Source organism: Saimiri boliviensis, chromosome 9 (genome assembly GCF_048565385.1).
Source record: "Saimiri boliviensis isolate mSaiBol1 chromosome 9, mSaiBol1.pri, whole genome shotgun sequence".
Classification (NCBI taxonomy): domain Eukaryota; kingdom Metazoa; phylum Chordata; class Mammalia; order Primates; family Cebidae; genus Saimiri; species Saimiri boliviensis.
Genome location: NC_133457.1, coordinates 60,354,889 through 60,374,411, shown reverse-complemented (window position 1 = coordinate 60,374,411; position 19,523 = coordinate 60,354,889). Strand labels below are relative to the sequence as shown.

The 19,523-nt window shown below is 37.5% G+C and overlaps 1 long non-coding RNA gene and 1 pseudogene across 1 annotated transcript in view; both read right to left on the bottom strand.

Annotated features, from left to right (window-relative positions):
• The window catches only part of LOC141585527 (uncharacterized), a 478,638-nt gene that overhangs the window by 142,392 nt on the left and 316,723 nt on the right, over window positions 1-19,523 (bottom strand). The gene's annotated exons all lie outside the window — the stretch shown is intronic.
• Window positions 6,520-8,000, bottom strand: LOC101039286 (ferrochelatase, mitochondrial pseudogene; annotated as a pseudogene).

Below are 19,523 nucleotides of genomic sequence, written 5' to 3'. Positions count from 1 at the left end.
GGATATATTCTCTGACTCATAGCAATAAAATTACTAATAAAAACAGAAAAAAGTTAACAAAAGAATTACAGAAGAAAAAGGGAAAAAACTAGATCAATTTGTTCTCAGAATGTTAAGAGAAAAGATTCATGTGTTTACCAAGCCAAATAGTTATAAATAAGCTGTTGTCAGAAATAAGTACAAAGTAAAGAAAACCTGAGAGCTGAATTTAAAATGAGACTGGGGATACAGAATAGTAACTTGATACTGCAGAAAATTGCATCACTGGAATAGAAGACAGATGAGACCAGTGTCCTAGAATTTGACAGAGAAAGCTGAAGAACAAGCATTAGAGAAGTAAGTGTTGTGGAACACAGATGACAGATCCAGATACCCAATCTAGATTGGCTGAAACAACTAGCATCCATTCCCAATGAAAACTCTTCTGCAATAAGAATAGAAAGAGTCTCCCTTACAATAATATTCCATTCAAATTGACATCCAGTTCAGGTCAAGCTAATTGGTAAAATGCTTAAAGGATTACCAATAAGTGCAGAAAAAAATTGAAATGTCTGACTTCAGAACTATATTTGAGAAATATTTCAGCTATTTGGAAATTAAAAGGGAAAGTCAATATATGCTCAAAAGGAAAATGTTAATTTTATGCATGAGAATTTCTTCTGAGTCATTTAAATTACTACAGTCCCATGAGTGGGAAGCTAAATGTATCAGACCTAAATGCCTCCAGCCCAGTCACTCTGGGCCTCAGTTTATTTATACATAAAATAATAGGAATTAGCCAGGTGATCTTAAGTTTCCTTCTAGCTCTCCTTGTCAATAAGCCTCAGACGAAATAGACACAGATACCAAAATCTACCCTAAATGAAAGTTCTTTATTTCTTTCTTCTAAATAATAGCTAATATTTATTGTGTTCTTCTTATATTTCAGATATTATTCTTATAATTTAATCCTCATACCATTTCTTTGAATTGGGTATCAGATTCACCCCATTTTGCAGATCTGGAAACTGAGGCTAAAGGCAGTTAAATAATTTGGCAGAGGTCATAAAGCTTGGGGGTGTCAGAGACATGTCTTGCAGATTTTGCAACATGATCGACAGACCCCTCCTCTAGGCCATTAAGTGGCATTGCGTCTCTATAGTGTTATTTTTTCAGGATTTTAAAACACCATCTTGCCTCTCTATATATTTCCATGATTTCCAGATGTTCTCTTTGCATTGGACCCTTTGCTCCCATAATCATGGTTTTCTGTAGTTTTCTTCTATGACCATTAAGGACTCTGTGGATCTGACAGGTACTTCTGCTCAGGTAAATGGTGTGAAAGAGTGCACACATTTCCGGTAATTCTGTCATGACATGGCCTTTTCCTGGATAGGCTAGTGTTTTGTTCAGGAAAGGAAAAAAAATAGAGCTCAGAATTTTCCAATTGTGTTTTGAAGATCACTCAGTAATATGAACAATCAAATGATATTTTGTGGAAATAATAGAGCTCTATGTTCAAAAAATGTAAACACTCTAATGTATATTTATTGGATCTCCTTAATAAGAAATTTCTTAAAACTTCTATTGTGCTGATGTGTACTATACAGAAATTCTCAGGTTTTTCTAATGATAAAAACTTTATTTTGTTCGTGGAGCATATAAATAAACAAATATATCATAACACATTGGGAAGTGCTAAATTATTCAATTCTTTGTTTTTTCAAATAATAATTTCATGAGTATCTTCATGGAAATTTATATGATGCTTAAATGGGATGCTTTGACTATTTGAGCATAATATTATAGACATAAATTGTCAGAGAAATGGAGTTACCTTTCTTTCATTTCAGTTGTTACAGGAGATGAACTATACACTAAACAAGTAATCTACATCTTTATTTTTTAGAAGATATGAAGAACTATTTTGGGCTATAGAGTTCAGTCCTATACATTTGTTTCATTGTTTCTGACACAAAGTGTTCAGAACGCACTAAGTTTAGCTTATATGTGCACAGGCAATATAAGAAACAGAAACTCCATTATGGTTAAATCACTGAAGCATGGGTAGGAGTCTGACTCAGGTGTGTATGTCCACTTCTTAATTCCATTTCAAAATGTGCCTTTTCATCAGCGCTAGAAAGCAAACTCTGCTTATCTAGGAAATCAGGCAAGGCCAGGGTCCTTTCATTTATATTGGATTGAAATGTTTCTTTCTCTCTTAGAGCACAAAGCTATTTATCACAATACTGGATGTCTAACACCACAGAACACATCATTCTGGGCTCATTCATAATGCTTGAGTAATACTGGTGATCAAATATCTGAGAGCAGTCTGCAATAGGTCACACCACCAACAACAAATCACAATGGAAACTGGCATAAAGTAGGCCAGTTGAAGGCTAGAAAAAAGTAATTGTACATTTCCCCAAATGAATTGTACCCAACTAAAGGTATATACACACATATACATATATATATATATTGCATATGTGTGTATATACGCGAATAGAAATAGATGTTATATATATACACATACACATACATACACAAACACCTATATATTAGTACATTCTCACACTGCTATGAAGAAATACCTAAAACTGGGTAAAGGAAAGAGGTTTAATTGACTCCCAGTTCTACATGGCTGGGGAGCCCTCAGAAAACTAACAATCATGGTGGAAGGGAAAGCAAACACATCCTTCTTCACATGATGGCAAGAGAGAGAAGTTTCTAAGAAAGAGCCTTTTATAAAACCATCAGATCTCATGAGAACTCACTCACTACCACGAGAACAGCATGAGGGTAACTAACCCCATGATTCAAGTACCTCCCACCCATCCCTCCCATGATGCATTGGGATTATGGGTACTACAATTCAAGATGAGATTTGGGTGGGGACACAGCCAAACTATTCTGCCCTGGCTTCTCCCAAATCTCATGTCCTCACATTTCAAAACACAATAATGCCCTTCCAACCCACAGTCCCTCAGAGTCTTAACTCATTTCAATATTAACTCGAAAGTCCAATGCCTCATCTGAGACAAGGCAAGTCCCTTCTGCCTATGAGCCTATAAAATAAAAAGCAAGTGAGTTACTTCCTAGGTACAATGGGGGTACAGGATTTGGGTAAATACACCCATTCCAAATGGGAGCCATTGGCCAAAATGCAGGGGCTACAGGCCCCATGCAATTCTGAAACCCAATAGGGCAGTAATTAAATCTTAAAGTTCCAAGATTATCTCCTTTGATTCCATGCCTCACATCCAGGTCACACTGATACAAGAGGAGGACTCCAACAGCCTTCAGCAGCTCTGCCCTGTGGCGTTGCAAGGTACAACCCCCCTTTTGGCTGCTTGCACAGGCTGGCATTGAGTGTCTGTGGCGTTTACAGGAACACAGTGCAAGTTTTACATGTATATAACACAAATACATATACATATATATCTGTTATGCCTATATGTGTATATATGTGTAAAAAATACATACATACACATATATAATAGATATGAAAGGAAATAACAGATTGCAACTTTTGGAGCAGTCTAATACTTTGAAATTTCTAAATTACTGAGTTAAATTCATATGCAATCAGTCAAACTAAACAAGCTTTTCCTCCTACTGAACATTTTTTTCCTCCTGGATACTTGAACATTCTCTTCTCCCTTGAGTACTTACAACTGATAAATAGTGCAAAATACAAGAACATAACTAATTCACAGTTTTAATACAGGTGATTTGGTGAAAAGAATAAAGGCCAGAAGGACCAATGAGTTTTTATTTGTTGGTAATTTTAGCAAACCCTGGGACAATTTTCTAACATTTTGTGCTTTATATCCTTTTATCCTTTGTAGCCTGTAAAAGTTACCATTAATTTTGAGCTCCTTATCTGTACCCTTTGTATCTGTTTCACTTCATTAGTTTCAATTATTTTATTTCTGGCTCTCCTCTAGAGACTCCTAGAATATCATACTCTCCTAATTTCTGTGCTGGCTTCTTTTATAACCAAACTCCAAACATCAAAATTATCAAGTTAGTCCTGGGTGTTCTGTCCTAATGTGTTAGACTGCAAAAAGGACCTTGATTCTTAGCAACTTCTGCCATCAGTAGCTGGACTCTACTGGGTTTCAAGTCTGGGCCTCAAGAAGCATTACAATTTTTTATTCTTTTTTTTTTTTTTTTTTTTTTTTTTTTGAGATTTCAGCACCATCACCAAATGAACAAGTCCCAGGTAGCCTGCTAGAGGATGCACGACCATGTGGAACACAGATGAGCCATCACAGCTGAGTTGTTTTGGACCTGCTAGCCCTAAACCAATCTCACAGCTGTCTGCAGAAGCATGAATGAGATATGGCCAAGCTCCATTGAGCCTGGCCCAGATAAGCAGAACTGTCTCACAGAGCCCAGGATAAATTGCCAAACCCCAGCATTCTGTGCTCAGTCATTTCTAGTTATTCTAAATCACTAAGTTTCAGGGTGACTTGTTAAGTGGTTGTAACTACCTAATAAGTACATTTTGTTTTCCTTTTTATTATCATCTATCATAGTGTGTTATTATTTTCTGTGTTTATTTATTAGCTGTTTTTCTGCAAATGTAGGACAATTACATTATTTGTCTTGTTCTCTGATGCATTCAAAACAGTTGGTGACTGGCACATCAAAGGCACTTATTGAAAAGTTACCGAATAAATGAACATATGATTGGATGAATAAATGTCTGTAGGTAAACTTTCCAAAAGTACATTGACAAAAATGAATGTTTCTATCAGATTAATAACTTCTTTGCTCTCTAGAATGACTCAGTAACTTTAATGTATATTATTAAAGCATAATTTCTATTTTTTGTTTTAACTCGTTTTTCCATACTTGCTTTCTACTTCAATTATTTTGCTATGTTTTTGATTTGTACATGTCCATTACATTTAAACAGTTTTGGTAAAGTCTTCTTCTCTTAAACAATTTTTGGCCACAATGATGTATCCACTTTTTTTTTTTTTTTTTTTTTTTGAGACAGAATCTTGCTCTGTTGTCTAGTCTGGAGTACAGTAGTGATATCTTGGCTCACTGCAAACTTCTTCTCCTGGGTTCAAGAAATCCTCCTGCCTCAGCCTCCTGAGTAGCTGAAATCCCACTTAGCTAATTTTTATGTATTTTTAGTAGGGACAGGTTATCATCATGTTGGCCAGGTTGGTCGTGAACTCCTGACCTCAAGTGATCCACATGCCTCAGCCTCTCAAAGTGCTGGGATTACAGGCATGAGCCACCATGCCCAGCAATGTATCCACTTTCATATGTTTATTTATTGATTGATATCATATTTATTAACATAGCAAATTCTCAATATAGAAGGTCTATGAATTCACAAATATTTCCACTTTGTAAACTATCTTATAAAAGAATCAAAGAAGTGCTCTTTTGCAGAGAAAAGTTTTAGAACTTGGAGGAAAGAGAAAGACATCATTAAAAATTACTCATAGACCCATCAAGGATCTTTTAATCTACTTAAATCCAGACACAGAAGATCAGATTCTGATATGACATTTTTTCTACATTTTTATGACAACTTTTCACTCACAAATCCAAGGTGACAATGGCATTAAAAATATTTACAGGACAAGATGGTATGAAATACAAAAATATGATAATAGTATTACATTAGAACAGTTATTATTATTTTCTGTATTTTTCACGTCCTATTTGGCTATATAATTTTTATAAGAAAAAACAGTAAATTAAGAAAGAATTCAAGCTTGCAAAGTATAGTTGGCCATATAAAATAATTCCTAAAACAAATGTGTGGAAAGTAGACATTCAGCTATGACAAAGAAGATGCTGGATGCAAAGGCTTGTGATGGTCCCCAAAGGAGATGTAAGGATGAAGACCATCCTTAGCATTTCCCAGCAGTGCTGTCCTTGAAGATAGGAGCCCCTTCCCTGTGCAACCACAGATGCCCACCAAGGCATGTATAACATATATTAGCCTGGGGTGCCTAGGGAATTTCAGAGTACTTCTGAAAATCTGTACTTGATTCAGTTTTACTCTGAGGAAAGTGAGACACACACAAATATCAAGTGACTCATGAATGGTGGCCTCACTGGCAACAGCAGCCATTGTAGGTAACCAAATTGCTTCACTAGCATTCTGTAATCCATGGGCTTAGGAAAAGATTAAGTAACATTTCTTTTTTGAATTCATTTCAAATACTCAACTATGTTTATTTTAATAATTACAGTTATATGTACAAGACTGTAAACAGATCCCATTCATACTGACAGCCCACAGAGAGAACTCTGCATCCTTTCACGAGGTTTTTAGGCAATAAAACCAATACATATATTTAAAATAGGTGTGTGTCTCATAAGATAAATTTTTAAACTCATTTATTAAATATATTCTGAATCTTCCAAATTAGTAATTTATACCTAGAGAGAGGAAATACAAATGCTTACTGTATAGTAATATGAAAATAGAAATCCATCACTATAGTACAACCCTCAAGAAAATACACAGTTTGTGCCCAAAAGAGGTATATACACTAAGGTGACTTTGACTTCCTTCCTTGATATCTACATAACTTATCTGTCCACATGGACAGGAGCTGGAGGTTGGGCATATGCCAGATCCCATGGGGTCCACCTCAGGAGGTCACAGCTCCTGGTTGGTGAAAAATTTGATCTCCCTGCAGACAGGATTTACATAGAGCAGACAACTCAGAGTCAACGCTGTGGAGCACAGCTTGTTTAACTGGATATGTGAGTGCACCAAGTCAGCCAGGGCCTTAGAGAACATTCGATTTTCATTAAGAGATTGTTCTTCTGATATTTTCAATTCCACACTCATTGTCTAACACTTGAGAATACTTAATTTTCTGTTTGTACAGAATTTCAGTGTTATCATTAGTAAATGCTATCGAAACTGAGAGGATAGTCTTCTTTCCCCTCTCAGAAAGACATCTGATAAGTTGCATCTGTTTGAAGATACAACCAGGGAATTGAACCAACCTTAGATTCCCACACCAGGTGGTAAGGGTTGCAGTAACCTAGTCTATCTATGACTTTTTGGACAGTGGCACTTAAATCCTGAGGATAAGTGTCTCCTCTGTTGATAATGAACATTGGCAGTAAATGAGCAGAAAAGTGAATGAGCACCTCGCTTCTCTTCTCCAGTGTAAAATGGTCCAGCTCTTTCAGAATGTGGTCAGCAAGCAGTGCATGAGGTGGCAATGTGTGGGCCACCTGCTGACAGTGAGTGGTCCACTTCATTGTAGGCTTCTGTCCCACTTTATTACAGGATCTGTAGATGGCATTTAAGCTGCTGCCTGTGGTACAGCAGCTGTGCTGTGGATGCTGCGTTAAAGCAATAGCCCTTTCTAGGTAATCTCTCTCCATCTCTTTATTTGCTTCTTTTGGCAAAGAATGGACATGCTAAAATCCAATAAAGTACTTGTGAGGCATTGTGTGAAGGTATAACTCATTCACTAGCTTCACCATGCCTTTTTTTCTACTTGGAAATCTTCATCATGATGGGGGATCCACCTCTAACTCTATGGTAGTGCCCTTGAATCTTGGGGGTTCTGCATTTGGCAATGAATGGGCGTAAGCTTATTTTGAACAGAAAGTGTCATGAGGTCTTGATGCAAGAAGAGCCTTAGAAGGAAGTTGTTAATGTGTCCAAGGGTTTCAGGTCCTCCCATGTTTAGTATTAATATTCTGGTTTTCCGCTTCCTCTCTTACACTTGAACTTGAGATTTTGCACCGTGGCCACGGTGGGCTGCTTCTGTGACACCTAACTGGCACTTCCATTGCTAACAGGCCCTCACGCTGCCTTATACCAGCCAATGCATTCCTGGGGCAACCTTCACTGAGTCCCAGACTCCTCTCATGGCAGCAACCACAGGTTTCAGCCAAGCCAGGGCCCAGCCAGGATCGCTCCTCACCAGCATCCCAACACATCTGACTTTGTGCAACCACCCGTGGCCCTCCTAGCACCTATCTGTTTATTTGAATTGCTTCATTCTACTAAATATATAACAATCATAATGTGGTAAATGAGAAAGAAATATATATATATATATATACACATACATACACACACACTAATGTCCACAGATAGAGAAAATACATTCAGCACAGACATTCAACACGGTCTTAGAGTCTTGTAAGTTTCTATAGTGGTCGGTCTGTACATTTGCTTCTGTCCTTCCTTGAGACCTAAATAACAAGGTAAATGTAATTCTTACTTTATAACAAAAAGAATGAAGATCGGTTTCTTCTTGCTTGCTGGGAATTTATTCTGGTTTTAGAGTTTCGGCTTCTAGTTGATGTGATTTAGAAGAAATCTATGACATTTAATGTAGAATGTTGAGGATATCTTTTACAATTCATTAGATGTCTTCTGTATGAGGTTCAATTAAGGTATTCCATTTACATTAATTGGAATAGTCTCATCACTAAACTTTCTCAGACTGGGTACCTTACCCTGTCCTGTGCTTTCCTTCTATGGGAGACTGGGTTGCATCTTCAATCATAACAATTAGGTACCACTCTGCACATTTTTATCTTAAAATTATTGTTATAGCCCTGTGTCCCTTGAAATTCTGTCTTATTTTTTTTCTCCAAGTGTTTATCTGTTCATAATATGTTACCATTATTTTGCCAGGATCAGGAGGTTCAAGAGATGAAAGATTGTATTCCATGTGCAGTGTCTAACTAGACTCTACCATTGTACCCTTGCCAGGCATAAAGATGAGGAATAGGAATCTTCCCTGCAGACTCCAAGGATATTTTTTCCTTCTTTTACACCTTGGACCACGCGTTACAGCTTCTTAAATACAGTAGATACTCGATTGAATTCTATAAAGAAACCTCCCTTACCTTGCTCTTTAATGTCATTGCCTTTTTTTAAATCTGTTTTTTCCTCTTCCTGAAATGCCTCTATCTGGCAAATTCTCAACTCAAAGCGCAGCTGATGTATCACCTCCTCTTAAGTCTTCCTTGACCACCTCTAGATGGAGTCAATCATGCCTTTTTTTTTTTTTTTTTTTTTTTGAGATGGAGTTTCGCTCTTGTTACCCAGGCTGGAGTGCAATGGCGCGATCTCGGCTCACCGCAACCTCCGCCTCCTGGGTTCAGGCAATTCTCCTTCCTCAGCTTCCTGAGTAGCTGGGATTACAGGCACGCACCACCATGCCCAGCTAACTTTTGTATTTTTAGTAGAGACGGGGTTTCACCATGTTGACCAGGATGGTCTCGATCTCTTGACCTCGTGATCCACCCGCCTCGGCCTCCCAAAGTGCTGGTATTACAGGCTTGAGCCACCGTGCCCGGCCCTCATTCCTTTATTTTTATGTCCTCAGTACTTTGCACATACAGGTATCAGCAAACTTAGAACAGTTTACCATAACATATCCCTATGTGTGTTTATATGTCTTATTGGTGAACTCCTGATTAATGAAAACATGTCTTATCCATCTTTGTTACTTTCCAGATCTATCACAGCTCCTTGTAATAGCCGGCCATTAGTAAATGTTCAATTTAATGTAATTTTGATGCATTTAATTTTCTCTCTGTGGATCTCAGCATCTTATTTCAAAACACTGTTGCCTCAGTTTTAAAGTTTTTCTATCCCTGCCACATTAGCTGTGTGACTTTGAGCAAACTGCTTAACCTTTCTGTGCTTTATTACTTTTACCTTAAGAAATGGGAATAGTAATATCTAATTTATATGGTTATGATAAAAAATAATGAGCTTAGCTATGGATAATACTTAGCATAGTTCTTGACATGTAATAAATATTAGACACATGTTAACATCATCATTTTCAGTTACACCTGTATTTACATTAGGCAGTATACTTTACTCTAACCTATCACTGACAGCTCTGTGCTACCTGTTAATGTTTCTGTCACTCTCTCTGAACCATGAAGTATGAGCTCAAGGTCAAAGGTGTTGCCTGTCCATACGTATTTCCTTAGCCCCAATAGTGCCTAAATAGCTATTGCTTAATTAATGTTTATTTATATGACTGATTGCATGCATGGAAAACATACATATTAAAGTATTAGAGGACTTACAGAGGAAAGAATATTTAACTCTTTTAATAATTTCTGAAATGGTATGTTCAAGAACATCTGTGTGGACTGGGATCTGTCATTTCCACTCATCAGATGGAGGACCCAAGGTTACTATGGCCAATAACATAAAAATGGTGCGGTTTACTTGATGGATTCCTCTCCAAACCAGCAACACTCAAATATTACATTATGTCAAATATATTAATTTTCACATATCAGAGCCACCATTACAACTACCTTTCAAAATAACAAGGGTTTCAACTTATTCAACTTCCCTCGTGTGTGTGTGTGTGTGTGTGTGTGTGATGAATGATGAATTAAGGTAGATGTTTACATGGTGGCATCATCCCTGCAAGCTCAGTCCCATACTTCACTTATCTCATCCCCATGATTTTGGAGAGAAGGGATGCAGTTTCTCCCAAATCCTGGCAGTAAATCTGCTTTCTACTCCTACGTGACAGGTGGCTCTCAGACAGGTAGGCTGGTAGAGCTGGGCTTCTTTTCATGCTGTCAAGGAGGAGCAGCATCCTGCTGCTTGACAGCCGAAGCCTCACCATCATAGTAAGAGTCTTTTTTCTTTTAATTCCCCTAGCCACAAATCTTTGAGAGATTCGGTCCTTTGTGAACAAGGCTGTTGCAGATTGGCGGAGCTCCGCTGTGGTCTGCATATCCCTCTGCAATGTATTTCCATCTGCGTGGGGTGTATGCCTCCTCCATTCTGCCATCTGACTTGTCTTAGACCAAATGCTGAGACTTCTCTTGGGTAAGGGAGGAAAAAAGCCCAGAGTCAACCTCAGGCTTACATAGCACCTGATTCTGCCCTTATCTTTATCCAGTACTTCTCAAATTTTACCATGCTTACCAATTACCCAAGATCCTTGTTCAAAGTAGATTCTGACTGATATATTTGGGTGTTTTGCATGAGATTATGCATTTGTAACAATGTTTCAGGGATCGTTCCAAATGTGGTCCCTACACTATCAGCATCAGAATCACCTAGGATCTGAATCAGAATCGACCTTTTTTAATAGCCCAGGTAATGTATGTGCACTTTGTGATTTGAGAAACACTGCCTTTGAAGGTTTTTAAATCCGTATGGTAGGAAGTTATTTCTCATCTTTTTGCGTGGCAAAAGCTATTAGTGTTAGTTCTCTTACCTCTACTCTACTAATGCTGCTGGTCTAAGGAGAACATTTTGGGTAGTAAGGCTTTAATCAGCATAATTTAAAGGCTAGCTTTTCCTACCTCTGAGCTACCATGACATCTTAGCTTTAATTTCCTAGGTGTACTTGATAGTGTTTTTCTGACCTTCCAATTAACTTATCATCTGAAACAGGGCTAATTGCCCTAATCATCAGCACTTCAGTGTTTAAAAATATGCATTGAGTTCAGCTGATAAAAAATGAACAGAAAGCAGTCTACCCAATAATTAGTAAATCAATAGATTAATTGACAGATCAACATGTATACCTGTTTTCTTTCATTAATGTTTTAATATTTTGTGCCTGTCAGAACTTTTAGCAAAAGAATAAACAAGAAAAAAGGTGAATTACTTCATTAAATTCAATTCATTTCAATTTAACAAGCCAATTATTGAAGTAGGTGCATTGGTGGTACCAAGACAAACAGACACAATCTCTGCCTTCAAGGACTTTACAATGTCACAGGGTGAAAAGGCATTGCAACAGTATGAATGGACATTGATGTTAGTAGAGAAGAATATTTAAAAAAAAATACATTCACAGACTATACTGCAAAACAGAGGGACAGAAGATGATAAGTTCTACTCAATAGGCAAGAGAGGCAAGAGCTTTAGGGTTTTGCTACTGTTAAGTGTGGTCCACACAGTGGCACCAATATCACCTGGGACCATGTTAGGATTAGCAATTCTTGAATCATCATTCAGAACTACTCAATTATAGTCTGGGGGTAGAACAGCAATCACTGGGTTAGCAAGCCAACCGGTGACTATTAAACGCAATGAAGTTTGAGAGAAGCTGGTATAAAATATGCTAAATGCTATCAATAGCCAATGAAATGGAGGGAATAGAGCATTGAAGCTGTAGTGTCCATAGAAACATAAAATGAACAATCAGAATCTGCTTTCAACAAGAGTCTTGGGTAATTGGTAAGCATAGTAAAATTTGAGAAGCACTGGATTAAATTATAAAACAATAAAATGTAACTTAAAATTTTGTAGTTCTATTTTAAATAATTAAAAAGAAACTATTAATTTAACTATATATTTTATTAAGCTCAATATAGCCAAACTATTATCAACATGTCATCAATGTAAAATATCAATGAGAAAGTGTAGAGCCATGCTTTTTAAAATGAATCTTTGAAAACTTGTGTGTATTTTACATTTATAGAACAGACATCTGAATTTGAACTAGTTACATTTCAAGTGCTTAATAGCTACATGTGGCAGTAGCTACCATACGGGACAATGAAACTTTAAACCTTACTATTCCAAATGGTGACTCTGGAATACCACCATTAGAATCACCTAGGATCTGAAGCAGAACCTACATTTTAATAATATCCCCAGGTGATTGTGTGCACTTTGCGATTTGAGAAACACTGCCTTTGAAGGTTTTGAAATATCTCTCATCTTTGCATTACAAAAGCTATTTACCAGCACCCTGTGACTCTCAGAGCTTAGAATCCTCTGTCAACTCTATCTAGTTCTATAATCTGGGACCCTATGAATCTAGGAGTTGGCAATATTGCAGACGGAAGAGCAGCAATCCAGCAGGTGCAAACACAGACTCTTTGAAGAATTCCAAAGTATCTAAATTTCCACGTTTAGAACTTTACAACACTCTCACCTTCCTCCTGCATATTTGCTCAGAATTACAAGAAAAAGTAGCTATTATATTCAACATGAACCATCTCAAATAGAAAAATTATCAACATAGAAGTTCCTGAGAAGAAATAATATAGTTGTTCTTAGAAAAGAATAAGTCAACGTTCTGGAAAGGTTAATGAAAAACTAGATCGATCACACTATAAAAATAAAGTAATTAGTCAAGATGAATGGGAAAAGCTCTCTCAGCAGCTGGACTGTAGGAGAAAGGAAAAAGGAAACCAGGACTGCTGGCCCCTGAGGAAGATACCAGTAAGTAGATAACCTAGAGGAAGAAGATGAGAATCCACGGTCAATGTCCTCTGAGGCTAAATGGTGTGGCTCTGCTGCTCAGTATTTAGGGGCCTTTTGTTAAAGGACTCAGTAAGTTTTAACCTGTTGGGGTATCGTTCTAAGACAATGAATTAGCATATCTGAGTGGTCCTATTATAGATAGGAAATGAGGCACTGTAGGGAGAAGAGGTTATCTCCGGATGGTGGGTCACAAAAGCGAGATATTTTAGGATGTATTCATAAAAACACTTGTCCGCTCTTCCTTCTATGCTCTGACAAGTTTCTATTGAAAACCATAGGCGGTTGTGCTGCAAAGGTGCTTGCCAGAAGTCAGACTCGCATAAATGGAGCAGCAAAGGGCTCGGCTACAGATGTATCTTTGTGAACAACCCAGTTAATAACAGACACAGATTGGGGAATTGGTAACAGCAAGTTTTTGTATTTTACTGCTCATTCAAACTACAGATAACAAAACTCTTTTAACACCCGCATAGCACTTTCTTAAAGTCACCCCAGGCTTCCATTACGATAGTTTTGTTGTTGCTGTTGCTCCAGCAATGCCTTTTTAGGAAGCAAGTGTTGTCTGATATTATTGCTTAACACATTCCCAAAGCTCCAGCTCTCATTTATGCAGCAAAAGTAAAATGGAATTATTTCTCTTTTCTCTCCCTTAAAGACCCAAAGTCAGATACAACTAAAACTATCTGTAAGTGCCAGTCTTACTGAAAAATAAAGTGATGAAAAATCAAAACCACAAAGCAACTTCAATTACATCCACTGAGACCAATTTTGGCCTCAGACAAGCAGGTGTATTTATTGGTCATGTAAAGGTTGCATGTTTAGAATGCAGCTCCATGATTCCTCATACACACCATCTCACAGAGGCTATCCATGAGCAAAATGGATAAAAGCATCCCTGAGAAATCTAGCTGGCAAATGCCTATGGGGCTTGGATGCTGGGCTTTACTTAGGCTGTAAAACTCAATACCCACTGAGACTCCAGGACACAAGCCGGGGTGATCTCCCAACTTACTTTCTTAATAAGAATAGTGTAAACTGTTACTGGCTTCTGGTCCAGGCTATCAGGAGTTCCCTGGCCAATTCATCGATGTCTCACATCCTTGCTGTGCCCATAGACACAGGCTTCAAACTCCAGCTATTATTTTAAACCCTGACATGAAATGTCTCACCAGACAGCAACCCAGAGACTCACAGAAATTCACACACGTCTGGAGGACTTCAGGGGCTTCCAGTTTGCCTTGATGGCCCCATCTCTGGTGCAAGCCTAGGTACGGGATTCTTTCTAACTTTTGGTCCTCCAGCTAAACCTGGGTTTCCTTCTACACCGTTTTAAACTGAGCCATGGTTTCCTGGAACACTTCCTTTTGTAATTATGAGAATATATTTATGTTGTGAAAAATGACAAATAGCCTTAGTCAACAAGAGAGCACCGTCCTAAAGAGATGAGGTAAAAATAACAGAATAATAAAATTCAGTGGTTAAAAGGTATTCTCTGGTAAAATTTAAGAATCCCCCTAAACTCCCAACTATCCAACAGATAAATGAATCTTCTCTACAACTTGTTGGAAGAATCAATATAAATCACTATGCGCAGCAGTACATTTTTCTCTAAGGACTTGGCCTTTGAGTAATTGGGGAAACATGTTCTCCTAAAAGGCCAAAAGCATTGAGTGGAGGGAGAGCTGCCCCTAGAGTGATGTATAACAATCACGAAGGGAGCTTTTTCAAGCTATAACCCTCTCTCACATTTCTGAAACATGCCTCTGGGGTGGGATTAGGCATGAATAGCTCTAAGAAAATAGTCCAAAGTAAAATGCTTTTTGGTCACCCTGCTCTAAGGAGAGTGACTCACTTCCTTCAAGTGTGTTGTGAGTTTCTTTTAATCTGACCCTGTCGGATTAGTATGAGAAAATGAAGGTGCCAGAAATACAAACCACTTCAGCAGCATAGAGAAGACTAAGACTGTGCACCCATGTGGAGTCAGAGAACCTGAGATGCAGGCTGGCATCAGCCAACTGTTCTTGGGCTAATTTCATACACCTCTGAGCTCCAGTGTTGCCATCTGTAAAATGGGTATGTGACCTAACTCCAGGGCAGTAGGGTGGATTACAACAGATAGCACCTTTGAAGGCATTGTAACAACTGTAAAATGTAAGACAAGTAGTAGTTATGGCTATAACTGGAAGTCGTCTTCTCCCAGACCACATCACTGAGACCTAGGCATCAGGGTTTATGAGAATAAAGCTGTAATTCTCAAACGACTTCTCCCTGGCTGGTGAGCATATAAATCATGAGCTCAGATGGCCCCAGCTTGATCTTATGATCAACAACCATAACCTATGGCTGAAACTAATTACAACAACTGACCCAAAGAGGAGCTCATAGGAAAATGGAGATGAGTCAGCCCAACCCTAGGTCCATGGCAGAAAGCAGTCAACATAAACTGACATTTTTTCTACTAGAGGATAAACTCATAGAGATACACACACATACACATATATGCACACACTTACGTAAGATCTACAGGTGCGAAGTCAGGTTTCTTTTAAAGGGAAGACTATCATATTAAATGTAATACTACCTATAATGAAAATGCATAATCCAAATTAAATAATTTGGAAATAATACAAAAAGGAGAAAGGAACTAAAAACAATGTTAGAGTCAGGCATTTTATGCAATTTATTTTTATTCTTTATCTTTCAAATTTGAAAGGAGAGTATTGTTGTCTCCATCCTTTTACAGATGAAGAAATTAAAATGATAAGTAATTTGACCAAGTGAAGGCCAGAAAGGAGACTGGAACGTAGGGCTGATTCTGAAGCATATACGGTCCTAGCACCCGCACCATTGACATCAACACCATTACCATCCTCATCATATAAGCCAGAGACTAATAAGAACTAGAGTACAAAGAGAACACTCAAGGAACAAGAATAGGACAGATTAAGTCTTTCTGGATTTAGAGAAGTAATAATAGAAGTGATGCTATTTAAGCAAAGCCTAAGAAAGAACACACACCGTCAACTGGTTGGCTAGCTAAATACTCAGCAAGATATGGAATGTTCTTTGATCAAGGACTTGAGGAATCATTTGAAAGCCTGACAATCAGTGGGACTGAGACAAATGTTTAGGGACTGCTGGTAAAGGTGTGTCAGGGCACCCTTCACAGATCCAGTTCTGCAGCCCAGCAAGCCCTCTCCACACATAAAAGGCATCAGCTGTCATCTCAGCGAGAGCTCAGCTGACGGAGCCCAGGCACCTGACAAGAAGGGGTGTGGGAGTTAGGTGTCAGCCCTGACAATCCTTGGTCTCTGCCTCCAGGAACGCAACACAGGCCTCCGTAGACTCCACCAGAAGGCTCACAGACAGACTGGGCTACAGAAGGCCAAGAGCCCCTGCCTCTTACCCTTCCAGTTCACAGCGCATGAAGTTGTCAGCGTAATTGCTGCAGGGTCTCAGTGGCCAGAGAAGGTCCTTTGTAGAAAATGGATCATGTTGCTTGCAGGGATTTTATGTATAATGGCCAGGCTGTTGTCTAATGAGAGCCATGCTGTAATAAATATGCATTAGTTCCATTAAATTATGTCCAGAGGTACAGAAATCCCTGTAGATGTGTCTGTCAATTTTGTTCATGCCACAGAGCAGACCTGCCTTACATCAATTGTGAAAGCACCTAAATATGTGAAATGTGTCTCCTCATTTTTGGAGTTCTCCTCACCATCCAGCATATTGTTTGCTTCCTTAAATGTTTCTACAGATATCAATGCAGTATACATTATTCGGTTATTACAGTCAAATCTCAAGTATTCACTGTGGTAGTGACTGTATATCATGTAATGTACTAAAATTATCAAATCACCCCAAACTAATTTTGAGAATTCGCAGTTTCTTTTGGGAGAAAAATTGTTTAAACTAAATGCTTGAAATCCATCTCTTTCTTTCCTTTACTTCTTTCAGAGAGTTGCTAAAAATTAGACTTTAGAGTTGGAGAAGATGGGAGGCAAAATTCTGTAAAGGAGAAGCCTGAAAGCCTGACTGTGTGATCTTGGGCATGTTAATTAAACTCTCAGAATGTAGTTTCTTCCGTCTGTCAAGGGTGAACAATATGCTTTATACTAAGGATTTCTATACAAATAAAGTAAGATAGTATTTCTGAGTATGTACTATTAAAGAGTAAAGAATCAAAGAAATGTAAAACATGATACTTATGAAGAATACACACCAAATTGTAATGATAATATGTCACAGCAAAAGGAGAACGTATATTAAAAGGCAATGAGAAACAATAAGGTTTACTGTTAAATGTAGTTGTGAGTCATATGTATTTATCTCTTTTTCTGCAATAAACTCTAATTAAATAACGAATTTAACATCATAATATTCCAAGAAGACCAAAAGAAAAAGCAGAAACGACAATAGTAGCAAAAGATTGGTATTTCAACTAAAATTTTGGAAGCTGGAAAGCAAATGGATGATTAGAACTAGAGTTAACAGAATGATGATAGCTGTAAGTAAAGTTTCTGCAGCAGGAGACATCACTGAGAAAGGGCAGTTGACCTTTAGAACCAAGACAGGTATAGGACTCGGAGGGTCCAGGCCAGGTGGAAAGTTTGGGTGAGACATGATCTAGATGCAATGGATTACCTGCAAAGCTGAAAACTAAAAACTAAGGCCATCACCCATTCCACACCCCATGTAAAGAGAAGATTCCTCTCCACAAGAACAAAATGGTCCCATAGAAAATATCTCCAGACTATTACATTTAGTGATAGTTTCCCAATAAAAATGTCTTCTTATCCAAATCATCTTAGAATGAAGCCACAAAGTTTACAGGTCATGCGCCTACACACAGAGCCTTTAGTGCATTTCTTTGTTTCTCCTTCTTAAAAATAAAATGGACAGCCAAAGACCACCAACAATTGATAAAAGTTTTCAACATAAAAAACCCAAAGATGAAAACAAAAAGAAAAGTGGAAACCTAAAGGAAATGGGGGAAATCAGTGAGCGTAAATTAGATAAATAAAAACAAATTTAAAACAAAAACTATTATATCCCATGAGAGATTAAAGAAGATATTACAAGAGGAAAAGCCTATTTTAAAAAATAATAATTCTTAAAACTTCATCGATATTGACATTTTATATCAAGAACCTTCTTAAAAAAAAAAACTAGAAATTTTTTGACATAAAAAGTTTCAGGGATTTCCCAAAAAGCAGAACTACAGCAACCAACAGAGAGAGGGAGAAAGAGAGAGAGAAAGAGAGATAGAGAGATAGAGAAATAGAGAGAGAGAGAGAGTTTTGAAAGAAAGACATGCTTTAAAAAATTAAAGAACAAATGAAGACGTTTCAACTAATAGTAAGAATTCCAGAAGAAGAGTTCAGATTGCAGGAAGTTACTGAATATAATAAAATAAAAATTTCCAGTATTGAAGGACAGAAATCACCAGAAGGAAAGGATTAACTAAAGTTCCAAGATAAAAACAAAAAAAATAAAAACATTCTTCCTACACACACACACATGCACACACACATACATCCCCCAATGGACATCATAATGAAGTTTCAGAATAGTGAGGATAAAGAGAAGATTCTACAATATTTTAAAGAAAAAGAGTTAGGTCGCATGTAAAGGAGCAGGAGTCAGAACAGCATAGAATTTTTTAATTACAGCAAAGAAAACTAATAAATGAATGATGTGTCATTTTAAAAATTCTGATTTCAACTTAGAATTTTTACTCAGCCAAACTACTCAATAATATGAGTAAAGAAAAGAGAATTCAAAATCAACAAAAATAACAACAAAAATCTCTTTTTTTATATTCCATTTTTAAATTATGTTTTATTGTGATAGGACTATTTAACAGGAGATCTACCATTTTGACAAGGTTTTAAGTATAAAATCCATTATTGTTGAATATAGGCATGATACTGTATAGCATATTTCTATCTTACTCAACTTGCTTAGCTGCAACTTTGTGCCTGTGAATTAGCAATTCCCCTGACCCCTAGCCCCACTCCCCGGCAACCACCATTCCACTCTTTGATTCTATGAAACGATTTTAGATACCTCATGTAAGTGGAATTACACAGTATTTGTCTATGTAACTGGCTCATTTCACTTAGCATAAGGTCCTCAAAGTTCATGTATGTTGTCTTATGTTTCAGAATTTCTTTTTCTGAAGGCTGACTAGTGTTCCATTGTATGTATACACAACACTTTATCCATTCTTCTCCCTGTAGACACTTAGGTTATTTCTACACATTGGCTATAGTGAACAGTTCAGCAACGAACATGAGAGTGCTAA